The sequence below is a fragment of the Amblyomma maculatum genome, chromosome 3 (genome assembly GCF_055883805.1).
Source record: "Amblyomma maculatum isolate TAMU_Amacu chromosome 3, ASM5588380v1, whole genome shotgun sequence".
Lineage (NCBI taxonomy): Eukaryota > Metazoa > Arthropoda > Arachnida > Ixodida > Ixodidae > Amblyomma > Amblyomma maculatum.
In genome coordinates this window covers 60352762-60379510 of record NC_139346.1, presented here as the reverse complement: position 1 = coordinate 60379510, position 26749 = coordinate 60352762, and the positions used below count along the sequence as shown (strand labels likewise).

The window sequence follows — 26749 nt, the reverse complement described above, 5'->3', positions numbered from 1 at the left end:
GCTTGAAGCTTGAGACTGCAGCAACGGTCTAGGCGAAGGCTGAATCATTTCCCCGAAGCAGGGCGCGCATAGGCTGAACAACATCGGTGTAATGCGGAATATATTTCTAGCAGAAATCCGCGAGATGAAGGGGACAGCGAAGCTCACCGATGTTAGACGGAGCCGGAGCCTTCATAATTGCCTCGATGGCAGAGGATAGTCGAAACAGTCCTTTACCGCTGACAATGTGTCCCAAGAAAGCGAGCTGTGGAACATCTAATACACTCTAAGAACAGAAGGAGTACTAGAACTCCATTTGGAGGAGTTTTCGCTTGTCCCATATACGACTCCTTTTTCCAGAGTAAAAGAACTCTCTCTAGCCATAGAGTAATCGGACTCCACTGATGGATTACTGCGCTACTCCTGTGAATAGAGTAAAGGCACTCCTCCGAAAGGAGTAAAACTGCACACTGTAGTAGCATCCTACAACTCTTCCAGGAGGAGTTCAAGGACTCCACTGATAGCAGTGCCTGTACTCCTTGAAGTTTTATTTTACTCCTTCTGATGAAATTTCATGGCCTGTTTTACATATCCTACCATTTTTTAAACCATTCTAGCTATATGTTTTGTAGGACTCACTTTGGCCATACCTTCCTCTGCAAAATGGTTCACAGTATTTCCACTGCACTGTTCAATGGTGAATGAACAAATTTTGCTTCGCTGTACAAACTTCAATATTTGTGGCCAAATTTTTTCCACATTTCTTGCACCATACACACAACAGTCTGTGATGTGAAATCGGTGCTTCAATAAATAGGGACGCAAAAGAATGCTGATGACAGCTTTTATTTTCTCACTATTGCTGTGCATGCCAGCAATACATTTGGGATGTGCTCTGTGAGGTCTAGGCCCATCAGTGTTTTCGACACCACAGTCTACTTGGCATTAGATGCCCAGAACACTGCTACAAGCCAAGTGATCCTGTGAGCAAAGCTTTAATGAAGTGATCCTGCCGCTCGACCACATCGCAGCTTGCCGAACCAAATGAAGCCGCTCAAGATATCCTTGCATTTTCCAGGTGCCTGCATATGGAATAAAAACAATGCAAGGAAGGTTAAAGCAAACTATTATAAGCAACTAAACATACTCCTAATCTCAAGTTTTCATTTTAACCTACAGCTAATGCAACAAAACAAAACTGTGTGAAGGCCTGGGGTCGCCACCTAGGTATGCCCTAGCCGTGGCACATCATGACCAAGTGTAGACTTTTCCTTCCAAATCATTAAACAAAGCTAGTGATCTAGAAATCCACATACCTCGTTTATTCTGACTGCCAATTTGCTATACCTCAAGTGGAAATACCACTATGCTAGTCCCTCAGAGGCTAAACACAAGCCTGGCCTGCACTGAACCGTTTGTTCCTCGAGAATTGGCTTTGGATGTAAAACACGTGCAGCTGTACTGGCGAACCTCCACTCCCTCTGGAGTTTACTGAGGCCGCTTCTGCAGAGTGGCATCCATCTACAACTAAAAATAGCGCTGCAGAATCTGAATTGGAGTAATGCAAAAGCACGGAATCTGCTGTTGATTGCTTCTGGTTGCTTAATTCACTTATTGTTTACCCATTTTATTTGGTACTTTCAAATTGTGCACCAATCCCTTCCTATGCCCTTCTTCAGCTAGACTTCCGGTTGGTTGTGTGACGTCACAGCCTCTAGCTCACATTATCCACTTCTTGTTTATTCATTTTAGTCTTTGGTACTTTCAAATTGCACAATCCCTTCCTGTGTCCTTTTTCAGCTCTATTTCCAGTTGCGTGACGTCCCACCTTTGACGCCACTCTAATTGACTCCCTTAACTACTTTAGTCTTTGGTACTTTGAAATTGCATGCTAATCCCTTCATATGCCCTTTTTTAGGTCGACCTCAGGTTGTGTGATGTCACATCCTTGAAGTCACCTTAGTTCACTGGTTTAATTATTTTAGTATTTGATACATTCAAATGTGGCGCCAAGCCATTAGCTAATGAGACCATTTTTGCCTTTACTGTTTCATTTTTTGCCTCTAATTATATACCTTAATGGCCTAATAATTTTTTTGCACACATTACATCACCCTCTATCGATTAACACCACTCATTAACCTCTACGATTTCTCAATCACTCACAACTGCTACGGACACGATTTTGCATGTTTTGCCTCTAATTAATTACCTAATTACCTTATTGGCCTAATTATTATTTCGACACAACACTATGTCACCCTCTATCAATTGGGCCACTCATTAACCTCTACCACCTCTCAATTACTCACAACTGCTGCAGAGAACTTTTACATTTTTTGCCTGTAATTAATTACCTAACTAGCTTATTGGCCTATTTTTCATCAGCAACATTATGTCAGCCTCTATCGATTGACACCACTCATTAACCTCTCACGTTTCTTAATTACTCGCAACTGCTGCGGACACGATTTTGCGGGTGCGGTCTACGGACAGAAATCTGTGAACATAGCGAAGTAACGCTTTCGTGTTAATAACTTGAATGAATCCTTGAGTTTAGTTATATTCAAAATCCAGGTGAAGAAGGCTTTTGTGTCAAATATCAGGAAGGTCATAAAGGCACGTTCGGTGTGATGACTGTTCCTGAACCAGGCTAGCTTCAGCGATATAGTGAATAAAATCATGAAGCAGATATTGCAGTTTCTTGTTTTTCATGCCTTCCATGACCTATACTGATTTCTGACACAGCCATTGCTGTGGCGTTTAAATTGAAACAGATGATGGGAGAGATTTAATTAACATATACTATACATGGAGATTGTAATCCATGTATAGTCATGCACACTGTTACAAAGACAACACAAAAATAATCGGGGGCACATTAAACTCTACCTTAAGTGTATGATGGAGCACATTGGGGCTTCCGTGTGGATTCTCATTCATGTGCAGACACTTCACTACAGGCTAAATGAGTAACACCACAATTTATTCTATTATGTTGTGCATACTCATTAACACAGTTGTAAGCCATCACATTATGTTAGACCACATAAAGATATAGAGACCTGCTTTAACCAAGCCATCTGAACCTGCCTGAGTCACCTGTGGATGCCTGGTTGACTGGATCCAAAGAGCCTTGGATCCAGACAAAGACATGCCACCCCTAGGTCACTCGGGCACATTTAATGGCTTGGTTAAAGCCAGAATTCCTATCTGCCAACTTAGCCGTGTCAGACTCGTGACGTGCACAACCACTGAGCAGTGTCCAGCCATGTCACCAGCCAACCACCACCTGCTAGAGATATGCCCATGATTTTTGCTCAAAATGCCTATATCAGACTATATCCAAAATAAAGCCATGAATGCTGTGGCATGTCTATAGAATTTTAAGTTAATACTGACACTCATCAAGACCATGACAATGTAAATTTTGAAGTGACGCTGCTTTTGTAGTAATGAAATCTATTAAATGACAAATTACATAAGGGAAGCCAGCAGCCAGCGAAACTAGCGAAAGCATAAAGCAACGTTTCCCATTTTTATTCATATTTGTCTTGTTTGTACCTACTGGCAGCCAGACATGCCAGGATTATTTTATGCTATTTGCAGCCCTCCAACTAGCAGACAATGGAGAGGTGATATGGAAGTGAAAAATTTATGCACTATTTTTAAAACTGACTAGAAGGACAGGGGAGTATCATGCGACATTTCTTTTATCCGAGGGCATCATAGGTGCTCTTAGCTGATTCATGGTGCCCACCTATGGTATCTTTTCAGCTGTCGCTGCTTATATACGTATAATATGCATGTGGCACTCTTTCCCACCAGGCAACTGACAATTGCAGATTTCTATTTCATAATGAACTCACTGAACTCAGATTCCCTATATATCTTTCATCTGTCAAGTGCATAGCCTCGGCTTATTTTATGGTACCATTTAATGACCTGGAGTGTGACAGATCATAGCCCTCAGTACAAGCTCAGGCATGCGCATTCATGCAAGCATATCGTCAGTGTGTAAAGCACAATCTGAGTGTATGGTATTTTATTTTTCAATGCAGTGGAAATGAGGACATGCTCTGGTAATAGCTCAGATATATTTGAGATGTACCACATGCATGCACTATCATGTTTCACTTCAGTCATCAAAAAGCAATGTTTCTCAAATGGGAGTCACAATTTTAGGAGTCACAAAACATATGTAAAAAATAAATTAAAAGGTCGTGCAATAGCTTTGACCCAGCTAGACACAGCTTTAAATGGCTAAAAGGGCACAGGTTTAAAGCTGATTTTAGTTTCTCAAAGCTCAACATAAAAGGAGTGCGGAAACAGGGAGCATGAGAGAGAGAGCATCAATGGGATTTGTCGATGCCAGCATTGGTGAAGCTCGAACTTTGGCTCCATTGCTGGATGGGAATGCAGTGCAGTCTTAGGAATCAATCTGGGGAAAAGAGGACACTATGTGGTAGAGCTGACACGAAAGTGTGTCTGTTGCATGCAGTCATCCATGCATAACGTCGATAAGAATGTTTTTAATATGCAAGCGCCTCTGCCATAAATAAAAGTTAAGCTGCACACCGCAGGTTTGAATTCTTTATGCAATTGGGGCTGGTACAAAAGTAGCAAATGGTGTGTGCTGTGCCGTCACTGTGAAGAAACCGCTAGCATGACCAACGTGACAGTCCTTGCATGTTGGTGTCCATGCATGATGGCTCACATGGGGAAGATTGGGAACGAATAAAGTGATAGATAGTGCATGCATTGGTCATTTCTCAAATATTTGAGTGTTTTCCAAAACACGTCCTTTTTCCACTTTGCAGAAAAATGAAATGAAGATGTGAAAAATGAGTGCACTCATGATACTGATGTACATGTACGAATTGTAATAGGGCGTTTATTGACGCTCAGATGGAGAGCTGTGAGGAGAGGACCTTGCAACGGCGAGCCCAGCGTACTTCTTCTTTGTCTTCGTCGCACAACGCACTGGTGCATGTCGATGGCTGAAGTGCTGACTATCACAGTACATTTTCCCCCGGGTAAACAAAAGGAGCCATCCTGGCGACTTATGGCGCGGAAAGCACAGCGGGGTCATAGAATGGCTTCAATCGGTTCACGTGAACTGTTTCACGACCACGGCGACGCAAGTCCGCAGAGGGCGTGACGGGCTCAACTACGTAGTTGACTGCAGATGTTTGCTGGAGGACCCTATATGGCCCGTGGTAGCGAGCAAGAAGTTTCTTTGAAAGGCCAGGGATTGTGGAGGGCACCCAGAGCCACACCATAGAGTTCGGGAGATATGACGAAGCTTCGCCGGTATCACGGAGGTATTTTTGTTGCCACTGATTTTCTGTTGTGAGAGAGCGGGCGAGCTGACGGCATTCTTCTGCGTAGTTGACGGCATCGGACAGGGGGGAAGATTCGGAAACGTCAGGGCGGTAGGGAAAAAGTGTGTCCATGGTAGAGGGTGGCTCGCGCCCGTAAAGGAGAAAGAATGGAGAGAATCCAGTAGTGGTCTGTGCCGCGGTGTTATATGCGTAAGTAAGAAACGGTAGAACTTGGTCCCAATTGGAATGGTCGGTGTTCACGTACATAGCCAGCATGTCACCGAGAGTGCGGTTGAAACGTTCTGTCAGTCCATTCGTCTGAGGGTGGTACGAGGTAGCGGTGCGGTGTATGATGCGGCATTCTTTCAGGAGAGCCTCAAGAGCGTCTGATAAGAAAACGCGTCCGCGGTCACTGAGCAGTTCGCGAGGGGCACCATGGCGAAGAACCAGGTTTTTCTGAATAAAGGCAGCCACGTCGCGTGCGGAAGCAGAGGGCAGTGATGATGTCTCAGTGTAGCGGGTCAGATGATCCACTGCCACGATAATCCAGCGGTTGCCAGCTGAAGTTGTAGGAAGGGGACCGTATAGATCTATGCCGACACGATCAAACGGACGGGCAGGACAGGGCAACGGCTGCAATGAAGCAGGAGACTTGAGAGGAGTTTTTCGGCGTTGGCAAGACTGGCAAGAGCGGACAAAATGGCGGACAAAGCGGTACATTCCACGCCAGAAGAAGCGTAGACGCAAGCGCGTGTAGGTTTTCAACACTCCGCCGTGGGCGCACTGGGGATCAGTATGGAAAGCAGCACAAATTTTGGCGCGGAGATGACGGGGGATGACTAAAAGCCACTTCCTTCCGTCGTGAAGATAATTGCGGCGATAGAGCAGTCCGTCACGAATTGAAAAATGGTGAGCTTGGCGGGCAAGCGCCCTAGACAAACGACCTGGAGAGTGACTTGAAAGAAAGTCCAGAAGTGTAGATATCCACGGGTCGCGTCGCTGTTCCGTGGCCATGTCGATAGTGGCAAGCGAAGACAAATCGTAGGCGCCGATCTCATCAGACAACGAAGAGGGAGGCAGCGGTGAGCGCGAAAGAGCGTCCGCGTCAGTATGCTTGAGGCCTGAGCGATATATGACACGAATGTCATACTCTTGGAGGCGAAGAGCCCAGCGAGCAAGGCGGCCGGACGGGTCTTTGATGGACGCCAGCCAGCACAGAGCGTGATGATCAGTGACCACATAAAATGGTCGGCCATAGACATACGGACGGAATTTGCCGATGGCCCAAATAATGGCCAAGCACTCTCTTTCCGTAACAGAATAATTTGACTCTGCCTTGGTCAAGGTACGGCTTGCGTACGCCACCACATAGTCTCGGATACCAGGTTTGCGTTGGGTGAGAACGGCGCCTATCCCAATACCGCTAGCGTCAGTGTGAATCTCAGTTGGCGCATTCGGGTCGAAGTGGCGGAGGATGGGAGGCGAAACCAAAAGACGGCGTAAAGTGTTGAAGGCGTCATCACAAGCAGGTGTCCATGCGGAGAGGTCGGAGCTGCCGGAGAGGAGCTGGATGAGAGGAGCAATAATAGAGGCGAAATTTAAGATGAAGCGGCGAAAGTAGGAGCACAGGCCGATGAAACTTCGTAGCTGCTTCAGTGATTTTGGGCGTGGGAATTCGGCAACTGCACGAAGTTTGGTGGGATCGGGAAGAATGCCATCCTTAGAAACGACATGACCTAGAATAGTTAGTCGGCGAGCAGCAAAGCGGCACTTCTTCACATTCAGTTGGAGGCCGGCGGTAGCGAGACAAGTTAGAACGTCCTTCAGTCGGAGCAGGTGGGATTGAAAATCGGTAGAAAAGACTACGATATCATCGAGATAGCAGAGACAGGTTCACCACTTGAATCCACGAAGCACAGTGTCCATGAGGCGTTCAAATGTGGCCGGGGCGTTGCAAAGCCCAAAGGGCATGACGTTGAATTCATATAATCCATCTGGTGTGATGAAGGCAGTTTTAGAGCGGTCAGCGTCATCCATTGGCACCTGCCAGTAGCCAGATCGTAAATCCAACGAGGAGAAAAACTCGGCGCCCTGCAAGCAGTCCAATGCGTCATCGATGCGTGGCAGAGGATAGACGTCCTTGCGCGTGATCTTGTTGAGCCGGCGGTAGTCGACACAAAACCGGAAGGAGCCATCTTTCTTAGGTACCAACACAACTGGAGACGCCCAGGGACTGTGGGATGGCCGAATGACACCACGACGGAGCATGTCGTCCGCAAGATCAGCAATTACTTGGCGCTCCGAAGCCGACACACGATAGGGGCGCTGGCGCAAAGGTGCGGTTTTGCCGGTGTCGATAGTGTGCTCTACGACAGACGTGCGGCCCAAGTCAGTTTGAGGAAGGTGGAATGAAGAAGCGAAGTTCTGCAAGAGGGCGACAAGTTGATCACGTTGCGCAAGTGGAAGATCAGCATCAATAGCATGTTGGAAAACGTCGGAGGGCGTCGAAGCTGTCGCAACATCGTAAGAGCACAGACTAACGTCGAAGGAGGGGGTTGAGTCAGCAAGAGTGGTGATATGACTGGGATCAAGCTCTTCAAGACGTCCAATGCATTCGCCACGGAGCAGGACTGCTGGGCAAGAAAATGGGTTCGAGGCGTAAAGTGCATTCTTGCCGTCTTGAATTTCGAGAACTGCGAACGGAAAAAGGAGGCAGGGATGACGGGAGGCGGCTTCGGAAGGTGTAAAAATCGCAGTCAAAGGAGTTACCCACTCACAAGACAGTGGTACGAGGGCAGCAGAGAACGGAGGAATGTCGGTGTCATGGGCGACGAGAAGTTTTGCAGTGCGGGGAGGGGTATCACAGAGTGGGGCGAAGGCAATTTGCGCACGAGCACAGTCAATAACGGCTTGATGAGTCGATAGAAAATCGTATCCGAGGATGATATCATGCGAGCAGTTCGGCAGAACAATAAACTCGATGGGGTACAAGACGTCTTGAGTGAGCACACGGGCTGTGCAAGATTCGGAGGGGTGAATGTGCTGTGATGAGGCGGTGCGGAGCGAAAAGTCGGAAATCGGAGTGGTCACTTTGCGAATTCGACGGCAGAGCGCTTCACTGATGACGGAGACGGCTGCACCGGTATCGACGAGAGCGAGAACTGTGGCGCCTTCTACAGAAACTTTGATAACATTAGCGGGACGACACGGAGGACTTGAGGAATTCGAAACAAGCGCAGTTCTTGCCCCCGGAACTGCGACTGTTAGTTTCCCTCAACGGTGCTAGTAGAACGTCGCAGCATTGGAGAAAGCGATCAGCGCCGAGGAGAATGTGATCGACGAGTGGCATACGTTTGGCGATCTTGTGAGACAAATTGAGAACCGGGCGGAATCATTTGCGAGCGTGAGTCGGTATCGTACGGATAAAGTCGAATGTCAGGCTGTGAAGGTTGGAGGCGCTGGCGACAAAGGCGTGCAACATGGCCCGGCCGACCGCAGGCATAGCAAATCGGAAGGTTGTCCGTAGTACGCCAAGGTTTCATAGGATGTGGGCGGAACCTTGAGGGTGGGGCTTGGAACGAAGGTTCAGCATGCGGCGGTGACCGGTAGGCAGGGACCTGCACATAGGAGCCAGACGTGGGCGAAGGTGGTGGCCTAGCCGTTACTTGGGCATACGTGAGAGGTGCCGTCACAGGCGGCAGCACGGGGTTGGACGGAAAGACATCAGCGACGTGTTCTTGCACGACACGGCGTATAGTAGGGGCCAAAGATGGAGCCAGTTCAGGAACGAGGCGGCCCGAGTCTTGAAAATGGGGAAGGAGTGAGATTTGACGTGCGACCTCTTCACGAATAAAATCTTTGATCTGTTGATTCAGCGGGCTCCCTTCAGAAGTTGGCGAACCGCCCAGGGCTAATGCGGATACGCCTTCGTCGCACACATTGGAGCGGCGCCTAGAAGCGCGCCGCTTGCGGAGCTCGTCGTAGCTCTGGCAAAGCTTCACGAGTTCACTAACACTGGTGGGACCTTTCGCTACCAGCATCTGGAAGGCGTCCTCAGAAATACCCTCGAGGATGTAGCGGATTTTGTTAGCTTCCGGCATGGCCGGGTCGACTCGTTTGCAGAGATCAACGACGTCTTCTATGTAGCTGGTAAAGGTCTCATCAGCGCGCTGAACACGATCGTGCAAACGTTGTTCGGCACGAAGCTTACGCACTGCCGGGCGGCCGAACACTTCCGCGAAATTCTTTTTAAATGTCGACCAAGATGACAGGTCAGCCTCATGGTTGCGAAACCAGAGGTTCGCCACGTCTGTCAGATAGAATATGACGTTACTGAGCTTGTATGAGTCATCCCACTTGTTGTAGCTGCTTACTCTTTCATATGATGACCGCCAGTCGTCGACATCTTGGTCGGCCGTGCCACTGAAGAGGCAAGGGTCACGCTGGCGCACGACGCCAGAACACATGATCGTGGGTGGAACGGCCGGCAGCGTAGAAGTGGACTGGTCTTGCATGGCGGTTGTAGAGGGTAGTGTACGGCTTCGCAGTTCCAGTTTGGATGGGATCGTACCCCGCACCTCCACCAATTGTAATAGGGCGTTTATTGACGCTCAGATGGAGAGCTGTGAGGAGAGGACCTTGCAACGTCGAGCCCAGCGTACTTCTTCTCTGTCTTCGTCGCACAACGCACTGGTGCATGTCGATGGCTGAAGTGCTGACTATCACAGTACAGAATTAATATGCCTCCTGACTAAACATGGGGAGCTGCAATCCGCGCTAATGCTCGAGAAAGCCCTAAAATAGCAAGCTATGTAAAATAAACCGAGTATGGACTTGAGAGATGAAACGCATTTTAACAAATCAATCACCTTAATGCGCATAGTATGACGCAAACATATGCACTTTTAAATGGTGAGAAGAGATATGTTGCCCCACATACACAAAATAAGTAAACAATGGCAATGGAAAGACACACATGATGTCCACCACGAGTGGCAGAAATAAGCACTATCCTTGAGATTGTGTTCAATGAAGTACCGCACATGCTCACCACTTCCATATCAGCTCTGTCGTCTGCTAGCTACCCAAGCGCAGCCCGCACTAAATTGTCCTTGTGAGAGTCTGGCATCCAGCAGCATATCGTCGAGAAAAAAATGAACGCATTCTGGAGCAACCAAAAGTAGCCCCCCCCCGCTCCCTACACACAGAAAAATGCAAGAGCTGGCTCCACGCTCGGGCGCCCCTTAGGCTAATGAGATAACTTAAGTGCAGTGAAAAGGCAGCACATATGCAGAAACTAACAATAAAAAAGAAGAGTAAGTGTGACGAATGTCTCTTAAACGTAATTTATATTCATTATTTTACCTGTTTTTTGCTGTGCTTTTGGTCATTTATTTTTAATGTGACAGTATTGAAGGCCCCGTTTCCCCAAAATCTTCCATTATTGTTGACAATGTGGTGAGCAAATAGTCGTAAGCAGGGTTCTAGCATTTGGTAATAAGCAGGTGACATTTTTGTGGGTCAGGCATTGATTTTTGGTGTTAGTTTGTGTGGCATCATGAGGCCGCATGAGATGCCGAATTGCCAGGAGCTCCTTACGATTGAAGGGTGAGATGGCAATCAAGCCCCTCCGAGTCGCACTTTTGTACAATGTTGTTAAAGCAAGTATATATATCTATGTCAGGTTGTCTTTCAGATAATGTGGTAGCTTTTCACTGTATGTTAATAAATGTTTGAAATAAATGGATCAGTGACGAAGCAACTAGCAGCATACCCTTAAAGGCAGACTTTAGGTATCCCTGCAGGTTTTAAAATTAGGTTTAATTTATTTTTCAGAGATTTCTTAACACCTGCTTTCCTTCCGGACTTGGTTTCCATTTGTAGCACCGCGTCGATTTAAGGTGGTCTCTGTTCCTGAAAGGGTGGAAAAATGAGCTAGCTGGCAGTTCATCTCGGGGGAAAAAAACCACACTCTTGAGACAAGGACAAAGCGCTGTATTGTCATCTCTTTCTTTGTCGATGTGTTAGGAGTGCGGTTTATTTTTTTTCCAAGCTCTCTCTTCTTACTGAGTTTTTTCATTCCACCCCAGATGCATTACCTACAGCAATGAAGAAGATGAATTTGTTTATGCATTATCGCCTACTGTTGTTTTTATTTTTTTAAACCTAATTTAACAGCTGCCACATGTGTGTGTATTCGATATGTCAGACTAAAGAGAAAATCCTCGACAGCTTGGTACCGGTGAGTACTTATGGAACTTGTTGGTACTGGTTTCACTACTTTTTTGTAGCTCTGAAGTAGAGCCCACCTATATTGGCCTCAGCTATAACAAAGGCTTATTGTGAACGAGGGTGGAGCTACTGCCAAAATATGTGTTTATAGCCTTGAGTTTGAGACAAAAAAACTACTGAGGTCACCCTGCTTTGTTGTAATGAACAACAATGCACCATTTAGTCAACCTACTGTCAAAACATGCATGAAGATCAGAGTACATCCTAACTCCCATTATCATCCTCAAAGAAAGTGTCGAGCATGTAAAAAACAGTGCAAGAAACTATAAATCAAAAGCACTAGTAAAGTTAACCACTGCCCGAGCACATGCTTACAGGCTACAAGGTCAATCAGTCGGTCCGTCAGTGTGCCGGCAAGGCAAAACTTCTGAAATGTGAGCAGAATCAGGGTAGCAGCAGCTTCACTCATGCTATTCTACACTGGCAGTGATCAACAACTAACAGGGCTTTGAGAAGTTTGAATACGAGCCACGGAGTATGCTTTGTTAGCCGGACTGGTCACATGACAATGTGTCACCTGCCCAACTGGATCTGCACCTTCTCCATTACTGAAGTGTGCAAACAGCACACAGAGCAAATAATCTGCACCTCTCCTTTGTAGGTAGAGCAGTGCACACTCATCAATTGAAACTAGACAGCAGCCGATGGTGTTACGCTTAAGAGCCACTTCCTGCCAGGCTTGTTGGTATGTGCAGATCTACTTGTGCAGAAAGGTTGCTTCAAAAGTAGAGCAACGGCGACTGGGTATCAGTTTATTTAAAGCTTGATGTGCAGCTAGAATACTTTAAACAAAAACTATGCGTACAATTGATGTTCTGCATGCACATGTGCTTGGTTAGCCTTTAACTGTTGGGGGTTGATGACAAAAACACCGACCCACCTTACCACCAGCTGCCGTGAACACCTCAACTGCTTTATTATTGCATTCCTAAAGGCAAATTGCTTTACGTTGCTAGTGGGGACTCAATAAGTACGCTTATTACGGTTGCCTGTGCATAGTGTCACTTTCCCTAGTAGCCTGAAATAACAGACGGATGCATTGCTACAGGCAGACAACAGATATCTTTCAGCAGGGTGGCAAGAAGGGAGAGGTAGACTGCAGACTATCTTTGCATAATGCAGTCTAGCACTTTGCCGAGTGTACATACTGAGAAAAGGCAACCCTTTTATGCAATACATTTTCTCAAAAAGCCTAAACGACCTGATCATACATACCAAAGAAATGTGGTCGGGCGGCAGTTAACTTCACTAGCAATGCCTACTGCCTTATTGTTTCTGCATACTAGACACTTTCTTTGAGAGCGATAACGGAAGGTAGGATATGCTCTGATGTTCATGCATGTTTTGACAGCGGGATGACTTTACGGTGCATTGTTGTTCAATATAACAAAGCAGGGCAACCTCGGTCGTTCTTTTTATCTAAAACACATAAGAAAAAAATATATAATACCACAACATTAAGTGATAAGGCATAAACAAAGAGGCATGTCCTTCATTACTGTAGGTCATGCATCTGAGGTGAAATGAAAAAGCTCAGTAAGAACAGAGAGCTTGAGAAAAAATAAGAGCGCATTTTTGAGACATGAACAAAAAAATGACAACACAGCACTTTGTCGAGTGTGCCATCATTTTTTTCCTTTCCCAATATGAACCAGCAACTAGCCCGTTCTTCCACCCTTGCGAGAAATGAGACTACCTTAAATCCACACGATTATAAATAAAAACCAAATCCGGAACGAAAACAGGTGTAAAAACAGCCCTCGGATAAATAAATTAAAATTAAAACCTGGAGGGATACTTAAAGTCTGCCTTTAAGGGTATAATGCGGTAGTGTGACTGTCACCAGTCTGCATTTCTACAAGGTGACCCTCATTTTCGTACCTGCATACTGCTATTCGCTTCGTCACTGATCCATTTATCTCAAACATTCATTAGCATTCAGTGATAAGCTACCACATTATCTGAAAGACAACCTCACACATATAAATATATATATATATATATATATATATATATATATATATATATATATATATATATATATATATATATATATACCTGCTTTAGCAACATTGTACAAAAGTGCGACTCGGAAGGGCTTAATTGCCATCTCACCCTTAAATCGTAAGGAGCTCCAGGCAATTCGGCATCTCATGCGACCTCATGATGCCACACAAACTAACACCAAAAATCAATGCCTGACCCACAAAAATGTCACCTGCTTTTTACCAAATGCTAGAACCCTGCTCATGACTATTTGCTCATGACGTTGCCAACAACAATGGAAGATTTTGGGGAAACGGGGCCTTCAATACTGTCACATTAAAAATAAATGACCAAAAACACAGCAAACACAGGTAAAATAATGAACATAAATTACATTTAAGAGACATTTGTCACGCTTACTCTTTTTTATCGTTAGTTTTCGCATACGCGCCGCCTTGTCATTGGGCTTAAGTTATTAGCCTAAGGGGCGCTCGAGCGTGGAGCCAGCTCTTACATTTTTCTGTGTGTATGGGGGGGAGGGGGGGGGGTTATTTTTTCTCTGATGATATGCTGCTGGATGCCACACTCTCACAAGGACGATTTAGTGTGGGTTGCGCTTGGGCAGCTAGCAGAAGACAGAGGTTATATGGAAGTGGTGAGCATGTGCGGTACTTCAGTGAACACGACATTTCCTACAATCTCAAGGATAGTGCTTATTTCTGCCAGTCGTGGTGGACATCTTGTGTGTCTTTCCATTGCCATTACTTACTTATTTTGTGTATGTGGGGCAACATATCTCTTCTCACCATTTACAAGTGCAGATGTTTGCATCCTACTATGCTCATTAAATCGATTTATTTGCAAAATACGTTTCATCTCTCAAGTCCATACTCAGCTTATTTTACTTGACTTACTGTTTGAGGACCTTCTCGAGCATTGCCGTGGGTTGCAGCTCCCAGTACGTACTCGAGAAGGTACATGTACATGTACCATAAGTGCATGTACCGTGTTTGCCAAAAGTAACCAGGCTGCATGTTTTGCTTCTTGCTTGTATTCTGAAGCTAACATGGATCCCCTGAGGATCATAACTTTTTGGTAAGTGAAGACAGGAGCTCTCATTTAATTGCACCAATTTACAGCATCAGAAGTTTTGTGAATTCTCTGCTAACAGACTGAGAAGCGGAACACGCAGCCTGGTTACTTCTGGCAAAGACAGTACATCAGTATCATGAGTGCATTAATTTTTCACGTCTTCATTTCATTTTTCTGCACAGTGAAAAAAGGAAGTGTTTTCGAAAACACTCAGAAATATTTGAGAAATGCCAAATGCATGCACCATCTATCACCTTATTTTTTCCCAATCTTCCCCGTATGAGCCATCATGCATGGAAAACAACATGCAAGGCCGTACTGCCACGCTGGTCATGCTGGCAGTTGTTCCCCACAGTGAAGGCACAGCACACACCATTGGCTGCTTTTGTACCAGCCCCAATTGCATAATGAATCCAAATCAGAGGTGTGCTGCTAGTTTTATTAAAGTAGAGGCGCTTTCATATTAAAAACATTCTTATTACTGCGGACAGAAGACTATACACGGTGGAGCGTCGTCTGAAATGCTGGCTGCAATATCAAAGGACACATTTTTTTTTCTTTGCAGGGAGGGGGGGGGGGGTGAGTTGATTGACTCAGTGGCCGACCCTCAGACGAAAGTGCTTGATGAAGATGCTACTGCACAAAACCAATATAGAATAAGGCATGTTTTCTTCAGCATAAGGCACGGTCACAGTCAGCTTATCAGCTTTAGCTTATCGACGCACGATTTTTCACATTACACTGGCGACGACACCAGCACGACCAGCGGTCACCTATCACCGTAGTGAGGTTTTCGGCCTCGCGACACCGACGGAACTGATCAACGGAAGGTCGTCAAGAGGTATCGCTTTGTTCAAAAGTTTTCTCTGCTCCTTTAAGTTTGAAAGGTATGCTCTCGCCTCAAGGTAATGCTTGCTTACTCTTAGTTTTTGGACCGAAAGAGCAACGGCAATACCTCAGCAGTCAGGAACATAATGCTAACCCCTCCCCACTTTCGTGGCGCAGGTACACGGTGGAAAGAAACGGACAAGTACCTTTTTATATGCATGAGCGCTTGTTGCTTAAACAAGCTAAATCTCATAGCGTAAGAATAATATGCTTCTGATTGTATGCTGAATTATACAGCATGAGCCTATCCATTTCAGCCTCCTCGGCAGCCTCTAGACGAAGCCCAAAACAAGTCCGAGGATCACTAAAGTCGTATATTATAGTACAGGCTTTTCAAAGAAAAGAGAATATGTGATTAAAATATTTTTGCTGAAAAAAAAAATCTGTGACCACCATCCAAGCATGAATGCAAAAGTGCAGCCTACATAGCCTACATCGCGAATAGCAGACGACATGAGAATGATATCTCATGACGTCAGCGGCCAATGGTTGTGACCAGAAAGCCATTTTCAATAATAATAAAAATTATTTTTAAAACTATCTGCTGCACCGAATGAGCTCAAATTTCGAGGATTTATAATTTAACGTGTGAGGAGTGAAATGCAATAACCAGTTTATGCTCAGTTGTTAGCTGTTGTGACCACCTTAATGAATCAAGTGAAACGTGATAGTGCATGCATGCGTTACATCTTAAAATATTTCTGAGCAATTACCAAATTATGTCCTTTCCACTGCGCTAGAAAAGTAAATACCGAACACTCAGACCGTGTGTCGCATGCTGACGATATACTTGCATGAATGCGCATGCCTGAGTGCACAGGGAATTGAGGTCTGCTCTCACGCTCGAGAAGGTCCTCGAACAATGCTGTAAAATAAGTTGATGCTAGAACTTGACAGATCAAATGTAATTTGCAAATCCGAACTCATTAAGCTCGATATGGAATGATCATCTGATCTTGTAAATTATGTATTGGGAGACAATGTCACACACATACAAAATATGTCATCATCATCAGCCTGATTATACCCACTGCAGGGCGAAGGCCTCTCCCATATTTCTCCATTTAACCCGGTTCTGTGCTAGCTGCATCCACTTGACTCCTGTGAACTAAATATGTATGCGGCGACAGTTAAAGATGTAACAGATGAGCACTGCAGATCAGCTGAAATGAGCACCTGCCTGCACATTATTAAAGACACCCTAAAAACAAAAAAAAATTTCACCCGAAGCTCTGCGGTCCTAGTTAATAAAAACAGCCGCAGACATTACTCACCCATTGCCTCTTCGTTGTTTGCTAGTTGGATGCGAGCAGCCAACATAAAATCATCCTGGCAAGTCTAGCAGCCAGCAGGTAGCCCGGAACTGTCCACCTGGAGAAAGACTAACGCCAGAGCAACCCTAGTAAACAAATGGCTGGGCTGTACTCAGGTGACCTGCGGACAGTGGATAATCTAACAGGCCCACTGATATACACAATGACAGTCAAGGAAAGAATACATATCATCAAATATAAAGCAAAGTCAACTAGTGTATTACAAAAAAGCAGCATTGAAGAACTGTGATTGAGTCCCCTTGAGTACAATTACATGTTTAGGAACAGAACAGATACAGTGACTTATAAACAAGAATTACTGATTTTCATGTGCTGCCAAGCAGAAGCACACCTGCTGGAAGGGCACAAGATCAACCAGTTCACTAATTATTGCCATTACTTAACAACACAAGACCAATGACAACAAAATTATTAAACCAAGCATTGGCTGGAAGGAAGTGCTTGAGAACTCTACACTCAATCAGTGTCACATGCTGCATGGCAGCAATAGCAATAAATGGGTTGTCAAAATAAGGTAGTGATCCATTTTATGAAATTACCTACACAGATCATTCTCTCAAGATTAAATAAGGAGTGCAACAATTAACACACACCTAGTATGGAAGGCAATAGTAGGCCTGTAGTAACTGCACTTAGTCACAAAGTGATTGGTCAAGAGGTTGTACATGGGTTGAATAGCATGCCCACATCTGCTACACTGTTCTTTAAGGATGTTACTCCACATCAGCACACTTCAGATGAACAGGCAGCATGAGTAGACAAACGGCCTTGCTCATATTTTATGTTCTGAAGACTGTCCTATACAGCAAACAATTGAAGAAATGCAATTTAAACACTGGCCAAACGCACAAAATTTATGGATCGTTCATTTCTCACTCTCTGGTGTGAATGCTTTTTCAATCTGTAAAATGGACAGTTATCAACATGCATTGCTTAAAGCTTCAGCATGGCTACGGACCTACAAGGCTGCCGCGATACCTCAAGCGACAAGATTCTGAATTAGAGGGACGTCACAGGACAGCGCACTACAGAAAAGCAACTGGAGTGGCTGAGACTCCAGAGGGCATAATCATACACACTTACCGGGATGAAGACCAAATCATCAAAGATGCTTCCCGCTATCTCACCAAAGCAACCAAAAAGAATTTACAAATTGTTGCCTCTGTTAGTGACAGCCTGTTCATAACAGGGGGTGAGATAAGGGCTGCCCTGAGCCTTAATGTGTCAGATAAATTTATTAGGAAAAGGCGTGATAAAGCAGGATTCAGATAGGATGGCTACACAAAAGCCCTAACTTTAAGGCATTACTGGGTGGGCCTGTACTGGGTGGGCCTAGAAACAAAAAGAGTGCTGCCTAGTTGCTAAAAAGTAAATGATTATACTTTTGTCTTTTGACCTGTGGCTTGCTTTCTTATATACCATGTTTGTTTTGCTGCCAAGGCTCTAACTTTCATTAAATACTGCTATTTTAAGGTATGATTCCCTTTATGTCAATGGCCTCAGGCCAAGCACTCAACAATCCTTAAACATGTGAAGGGGGGGGGGGGGGGGGAGGTTACCACAAAGACAGCCTCTCACCTCTTCCCTGCATGGTCAGCTGAGCTCCCAAGCTTATTTTGTAATCATTGCCACCAGCTCCTTTCTCACCTGCTAGAAGGACCTTGCAAGGATAGAAAAAGTTGTCGGGTTAGTGGTGTTGATTCATGATTGACAGTGCTTAATTAACCACGCGGGCAGAGTAAACACATAAAAGACGCACACAGGCTCTGAACTTTAACCTTATTCTGGAACCACCGATACTCTGCTTATATACCCATAAAGGCACCGACTAGTGGCGATTTTCGACACTTGTGACAAATAAAACAAAAAGAAGTACCGTAAAAGCAAACCCGAACAAGGGGAGAACAAAACAGGCAAATCATTTTTTAAGCCGCCAACACGTGGAACAACGGACTAATAACAGCAAAAAAAAAGAAATGCTATGGTAACAGAAAATGGGTAATAGAGGTCAGCTAACAATTAACACAGCAAAACGCACGAGATGAAGTACACTAAAACTGAAAGAAAAGGTGCATGACAAGAAAGATGAAGCCAACAATTGACCGCTAAATGCAGAAGATGAGCACTAAATAGGTAAAACAGAGCAAACGAAAGAAACGCTCATGAGCAACAAGGGTGAAGTCCATAATTACATTGCGAAAGGATGAAGATGAGGTGCATAAAACGAAACAATAAAGATAAAATGTCCAGAAATGAATTCAACAAATGATATAAAGCTAAAACCAGGCTAGATTAGAGAAGTCCATAAAGAAAGGCAATCATTTTTTTCCAAGAGTGAAATGGAGGGGGTGCTAACACAATCATCCTTGAGCCTCAAAATCTTGGCAGCTTTAACTATTTCATGTGTCAGCTTATACCGATGTGTTTTTAACACAGATTTTTTTCGAAGATTGGGTGGCATGGCTTCTTTGAGTCAGTTCCTGCAGTGGACGGGCATATTCCTGGGGGATATACCTGATAAGATATTTTAATGCTCCGTTAGCCTTCATCGGCCAGGTTTGATCCATGTATAGCTTACGGCAAGTGAAAGGCTTAGAGTGAGCGCCTTCCGCACGTGCTGCTAAGGGTTTTCTGCGCTTCTTAGTGCGGCCTCTTTTTTTTGCTTTTCTTTTTTATTAACGATTCAACAAAGCTGCAATAGTTGCTCGGGGGCAGAAAACGACGTCGACTCCTGCTTTCTTTTCACTCGTCGTAAGGTTGTGGGAAATTTGGTGCATGTAAGGAAACCCTGCAACATTATTGCGTTGCCTATGTGCTTCAGCCAGTGGTTCAGTTTTTTGCACTTGGTGTTTTTTTCAGCTCTTTTTCTGCGATAGTGGAATGGACTTGTAACGGGTACCCTGATTGCGTGAGCCTGCATACCTTTTTCAAGAAGCTTTCTTGCAATTTGTGCTCGCATGACTTGTTCAAGGCGTTGACAAGGGCAGACTGGATGATATTTTTTCTAACCAGCTTTGAACGAGCGGAGTCATATGATAGGAAGGGCTTGTTGCCCCTTGGTTCAAATTCCCAGCTCACGTGACTGGGTGTAAAAAGATGCTTAGTTCCAGGAAGCACATGGAATCATTGTCTTGCATTTCTTGCTTTAATTCAAGGGGAGCCAGGATAGTCTTAAAGACACTCAAAACTTCAGGTACTTCATGAAAAAAGGTTTCTACGTCACAGCCTAAAATAACTAAGAAGTCGCCCCAAAGCGGAAAATTTTTTGAACTCGTGAGTTTTCAAAGTGATTCCTGAGACTACTGTCATGCATAACTAAGAACAGATCACTGAGCAAGGGAGTAAGTAATACATGATATGATGCAGACCCCGTGCTTTTGGATAAGGTGTGAATCATTCCATTCTGCAAATGTTTATTTTAGATACACAGAAAGCAGTTCTAAGAGACCATCTACAGAGACACCACACTCACTCTGGGAGGATATGGTTCCATGTCTGTCAATAGCTTTGCGAACGCATTTCATGAGGTCCATCTTGAGGTATAGAATAAAACAAGCCTTTTGCATTTATAGAAAAGGCATGATAGGCTTTGTTTCTTTTCCCGTTCAAAAACCTAATGACTACATCTGTATTCTTTACCAGAAAGAAATCATCGATAGAAAGAAATTTCAGGTTGCCTTGCAAATACATAGTGACGTCTTTCTGCCAGATATACCTCTCGTGCCCTCTGTGCGTTATTGTTTCGGAGGATACCTGGCAGAAAGACGTCGCTATGTATTTACAAGGCAACCAGAAATTGCTTTCTATCGACGATCCCTTTCTGGTAAAGAATGCAGATGAAATCATTAGGTCTTTGAACTGGAATAGAAAGAAAGCCTACAGTGTTTTTTCTACAGATGTTAAAATTATTTTATTCTATACCTCAAGATGGGGGACCTCATGAAATGTGTTCGTGAAGCTATCGACAAACCTGGAGCCGTATCCTTCCAGATTGTGTGGCGTCTCTGTAGATGGTTTCTTGGTTATGCTTTCTGTGTACCTAAAATCAACATTTGTAGAATGAAATGGTTTACACTATATCCAAAGTCACAGGATCTGCATTTTATCATGTATTGCCCCGTTCTCAGTGATCTGTTCTTAGCTATGCATGACAGAAGTCTCAGGAACCACTTCAAACACTAACAAGTTAAAAATATATTCTGCTTTTTGGATGATTTCTTAGTTCTTTTCGACTGTGACAAGAAAGCCTTTTTTTTCATGAAGTACCTGAAATTTTTAGTGTCCTTAAGAGTGCCCTGGCTCCCCTTAAATTTATGCACGAAATGCCGGACAATGATTCCATGCACATCGTGGAACTAAGAATCTTCTTTACATCCAGTTATGTGTGCCGGGCATTTGGACCAAGGGGAAACAATCCCTTCCTAACATGCAACTCCGCTCGTTCCAAAGCTGGTCAAAAGAAAGATCATCCTGTCTGCCCTTGTCAACGCCTTGAACAAGTCATGCGAGCACAAATTGCAAGAAAGCTTCTTGAAAAAGGTATGCAGGCTCACGCAATCAGGGTACCCATTACAAGTCCTCTCCACTGTCGCAGAAAAAGTGCTGAAAAACACCAAGTGCAAAAACACAACCACTGGCTGAAGTTCACAGGCCACGCAAAAAGGTTGCAGTGATTCGTTCCATGCACCAAATTTCCCACAACCTTACGATGAGTGAAAAGAAAGCAGGAGTTGACGTTCTTTTCTGCCCTGAGCAACTATTGCAGCTTTCGTGAATCGTTAATGAAAAAGAAAAGATGCCACACCAAGAAGCACAGAAAACCCTTAGCAGCATGTGCAGAAGGCGCTCACTATAAGCCTTTAACTTGCCGTAAGGTATGCATGGACAAACAAGCCGATGCATCAATGAAAAGCTAATGGAGCATTAAAATGACTTATCAGGTATATCTCCCAGGAATCTGCCCATCCACTGCAGGAACTGACTCAAAGAAGCCATGCCACCCAATCTTTGAAAAAAAAAGTGTTAAAAACACATTGGTAAAGCTGACACATGAAATAGTCGAAGCTGCCAAGATTTTGAGGCTCAAGGATGATTGTGTTAGCACCACCTCCATTTCACTCTTGGGAAAAGAGATTGCCTTTCTTTATGGACTTCTCTAATCTAGCCTGGTTTTAGCTCTGTTACATTTGTTGAATTCATTTCTTGACATTTTATTCTTGTTTGGTTTTATGCACCTCATCTTCATCCTTTCGCTATCTTAATTGTTGACTTCACCCTTGTTGATCATGCGCGTTTCGTTCATTTGCTTTGGTTTAGCTATTTAGTACTGCTTGTGTTCTGCATTTGGCAATGTCAACTGTTGGCTTCATTTTTGTTGTTCATGACGCTTTTTTTCAGCTTTAGCGCACTTCATCTTATGCGTTTTGCTGTGCTAATTGTTAGCTTTACCTCTGCTACCCATTTTCTGCTCCCCTTCCACATTTGTGTTTTTTTTTTGTTCTTATTAGTCCACTTTCCATGTGTTGGCGGCTTAAAAGATAACTTGCCTATTTCAATCTCTCCTCGTTCAGGTTTGTCCTTTCGGTAATTCTTTTGGTTTTTATTTGTCACATTAGTTTTTGTTGCCACAAGTGTCAAAAATCGCCACTTGTCTGTGCCTTTATGGGTATATAAGCAGAGTATTAGCAGTTACAGAATAAAATTGAAGTTCAGCACCTGTGTTCGTCATTTATGTGTTCTTTACTCTGGCCGTGTGTTTAAGTGCTGTCAATCATGGTTTACAAGAATGGGCATTTTCTGCCGCAGCATTCTTTCCCTATCCTCACGGCGCACATTGTGAAAGTGCACCTTGAAAAGCTTTGTAGCCCATTACACTAGCTTGGCTTCCTAAGGTCGCTGATATGAAAGCCACTGAAAACATTTCAGGCATTAAAAGCCAATTTGCAAAAAATGGTCCTGCACATTGCAAATTCTGATGAGTTATGGAAGGCCATCAAAAGTGCGTGGAAAGAGCTGAAGCCGATGCAACACTGTCGTGCCAGTGCTCTATGACTCCTTGCCATGCCAAGCCTGCTGTCGTAGAGCTCGGCGATGACTTCCTCAGCTACTCAACTTCCTTTGTGCACACAACATTGGTCCCCACCCTCATTTTCTTTTTTTTGTGTGTGTGTGTGTGTGTGTTTCAGCAAGCACGCAGCAGGTCACTGAAATGTTTCCAGATTTTTTTTTTTTTGAGATGTAGGACATTTTGCATTATTTTGCACAGCAACAAAGAATATTCTTTATGACTCAACAATTAATTCGTGAGGCATTCTTAGCAGCTTCTCTTTCTTATGAGCATGACCTAAATAGCAACTTTACTTTTTTGAGGTTTCAAAGTGGCTTTATAACGGCATGTCTATGCTGCAGCTATAAAAAAAGTATGCGTACTGTTTATAAGGGACTTTTCTGCAGAAGAAAAAAGTATGCCAGGAAGTGAAAAATGAGCAATTCATTTTCTTCGGATTAACTCACGATTACTTCCTTGATTGGCTGCTACACACGACACTAATCTTCAGAACATAAAGTGCAAGCAAACACATTCACATACTCAAGCTGCTTGCCCGTCTGAAGTGCCCTAATATGCAATGACGTCCTTAGAGAGAACATCCTAGGAGACCATGGCAACAGCTGACCGCACTTTGTGGGCATGTGCTTAGCCTTAGGCCGCGGTTCCTCCACTTGTACAGCATAGGTAGGCAAATAAAGCATTTATCACCATTAATCATGGTAGTGCCTTTTGAGAATCATGTGACGGAAGAACACACTTACAAGCTTAATGCTGTTCACGGGACGCCTTTAGCAACCAAGCAAGCATCCACCCTGAGCAAGCATCTTCCAGGAGAACATTTTCAAAAACGTCTATGTCAGTGTACACCTGGAAGTGCAAGGAACAAAACTGTAATGCCTCACTCAACCGGACGTAAACGTGACTGCCGATGCATATTTGTGATGACAAAAAATGGAAGTTATTAAAATATGTATGCACAAGAACACATACTTCTGTGTCTACGGAAGAAAGTTAGCGGTTACAGCACTGCCAAAACAAATAGCGCCTACGCGCCTCCCATGTTCGAAAAAGCGACAATGCCACTGCTCCCAGTACAAGAAAATAGCACTTGGTAAAACTGAGGCTTCAAAATATATGCTGATGAACAGAAGCCTACACGCTTTTGCGCGTATTTTAAACTTGCAGTTGCGGAAAAAAAAAGAGAAGCGAGCCTTACCTGAATGACTCCATTATTGTCCGGAGACCGTTGATGCCGTTGGCGAGCGAGCATTGAAAGCAAGTTGCAGGTCATATCCTGTGTGGGCGCTGCAAATGGTGAACACTGCGAAGGCTTCAGGCTTTCTATGCATTTCATAATGATATAACAGGGTAGTTTAAGAGGTCAAGCCGGCGGTAATAAAGGATTGCTAATCGAAATACGATACAACTGACAGGCTGCAAAAACAAACTACGCACAAGTAACGCAGCGCTTGAACCGAACAAGGAGAGCCACAGTTGCGCAACGCAAAAAAAAAAAGAGGAGGGAGCGTGAGTTTGATAACTATCAAGTATTTGTAAATGCATAAATTATTTGCAAATAATAAAGTTCATTTGTGAAGTTAGATGGCTGTAGGTTATTCATTTCTTCATGTAACTTTGCTTTGAGAAGTTGACAGTTTCGTAGTTGAAAACAGGAGCAGACGACACGCCTGGAAGCCTTTACCCTTGATAGCTGATTACTACTATTTAATGCGGTATCACGCAGACAGGAGGAAAATATGAAAAAGACGCCTGCTTTAATGTCCAGTACGGACGCTTGTGCTGCCAGAGCAACAATCGAAACATGTGTGGTACGGAAAGTTAAAATTTCTTTCTCGAGTAAAACAACCTTTAATGCTATCTAAATCTGCAGGAGTAGAATGTTCACTTTACTCATTTTTTCTTGGAAGATTGAAAGGCCATTTCACTCCTCCTCGCATATGGCAGGAGTAAAGTGAGATCTGCAGGAGTAATTAGGCTGTTTGACTCTTGAAATAAGAGTTCCAGTTCTTAGAGTGTACACATTTATGGATTAAGCTTGAGTTCGGCTTGGGACAGACGCTTGAGAACAGCACTAAGTTTGATCAGGTGCTCCCCTGGTGTGGTGCCATGAACATGTTTTTATTTATTGCTTTATTGAATACTTGAAGCGCCCACAAAAAGAGGTTTTGCCTAAATAGTCGTACACTATGATACATGAAACACAATTGTCAAGTGTAGGTCAGCTTGCATATTCTATACACATGCCAAAATAAAAGGTACATGGGGACATGCGTGAGTGAGCTTGTTTCACCATCCAGGGAGGAGAGGATAAAAAAAGGCAAAAAGAAGCTCGCGCAATATAGCAGCTAGCTTCGAAGGATAAAACTATTCCCATAAAATTCTGCACAGCGGTTTGTTAACACATAGAAGACTTATTAAAGACGTGCTGAATGAGCATCATTTGGGACATACTGTTTGTACTGGCTATGTATGATGGCCGACTGGTTCGGACGTTTGCTCGGGACGCATTCGTAGAGCGCGTTGTGAGCATGGCAGGATTAAATACGTGATGCAACTATTTCTGCAAGAGATAGCGTCCCGTTACTCTCATCGTGTAGAGAGTGAAACAAACTTTAGAGATGGCAATGGCGGCTGTAATCAAAGTAGTATTGCCGATTTAGGTGCCGATCATAAAGAATCCGAATACAGTGCTTTTTGTACACGTTCAACTGCGGCACACAGCGTGATTGCCAGAGTTCAGACTGCACTGAAAAATTCTGTCTTGACAAGAGAAGCGATTTGTATTTGAGCAGAAGGCAGTCTTTCGACTTGAAATTTTTTGCAGCACGTGTAATGATGCCTACAGACCGGAAACTCGATTATGTTACTTTGTCATGATATCATCAATGTAGAAGAGGATCCCCTTGCATTACTTCAGTACCAATTGCATCAATTTCTGAAAAGCTGAGGCACCGAATCAAGACCGAAACAGACGCGCTTGAAGCGAAAGAGTCCATGAAGTGTAACAAACGCCAGTTCCCGACTCTTAAGGCTGACCGGCGAGTCCTGGAGAGCTGAAGCAAAATCCTGCTTAGAAAAACGCTGCGACCCGCCCAAGCTATGCAGAGGCTGTTCTGTTGGTGGCAAGAGGAAACTATCAACCACAATAACCTCGTTCGGATCACGTAAATCCACGCACGTGAGGGTAGAGCAATCGTATTTCCGAGCTCATCTTTTCTAGCGCTTCTTTAACACACAAGGGACATTAGATGAAGGAAGAACACATAAGAACAGGACGGACGCTGCGTCCGTCCTGTTCTTATGTGTTCCTCCTTCATCTAATGTCCCTTGTGTGTTAAAGAAGCGCTAGAAAAGATGAGTTCAAATGCTTTCCAACTCGCCCAAGTTTCCGCCTTATTAAGTATTTCCGAGCAACGCCTGTAGGAGGATTCACTTGGAAGCATCAACCCGTTCATTAATATCCTTAGCTTCTAGCTTCTGGAGATCCGCCACCTCGCGTATGACAAAAGGCAACCGCAGGAACATACATGCGAAAGGAGATATACGGAGTTCCTTGGTAAACAAAGGCTGGAAGCTCGGACATAGCTCAGGTAGTAATAGAGGCGTATCGTGTGTGGTGGAAAGGCATTCTAGCAATACATCTTTTATCTTCATTTATAGAGACGCGATGGCATTCACGCCAAGTATTGTTGTCACTCCCAAGACGACATACAGCAGAATAAATGAAGAACGGTAATTTCATTTTGCTGGAGCGAAAAACAGCCTTTACCGCAATCTAAGCCTGA

General features: G+C 44.2%; 1 long non-coding RNA gene across 1 annotated transcript; it reads right to left on the bottom strand.

Annotated features, from left to right (window-relative positions):
• Positions 1–849: 849 nt before the first annotated feature.
• Positions 850–24335, bottom strand: LOC146194851 (uncharacterized). Its single transcript, XR_014705489.1, has 4 exons — positions 24160–24335; positions 23705–23810; positions 16835–16942; positions 850–1061 (listed from the first exon to the last, which is right to left on the bottom strand). It is a non-coding gene; the product is annotated as an uncharacterized LOC146194851 (long non-coding RNA).
• Positions 24336–26749: the final 2414 nt, after the last annotated feature.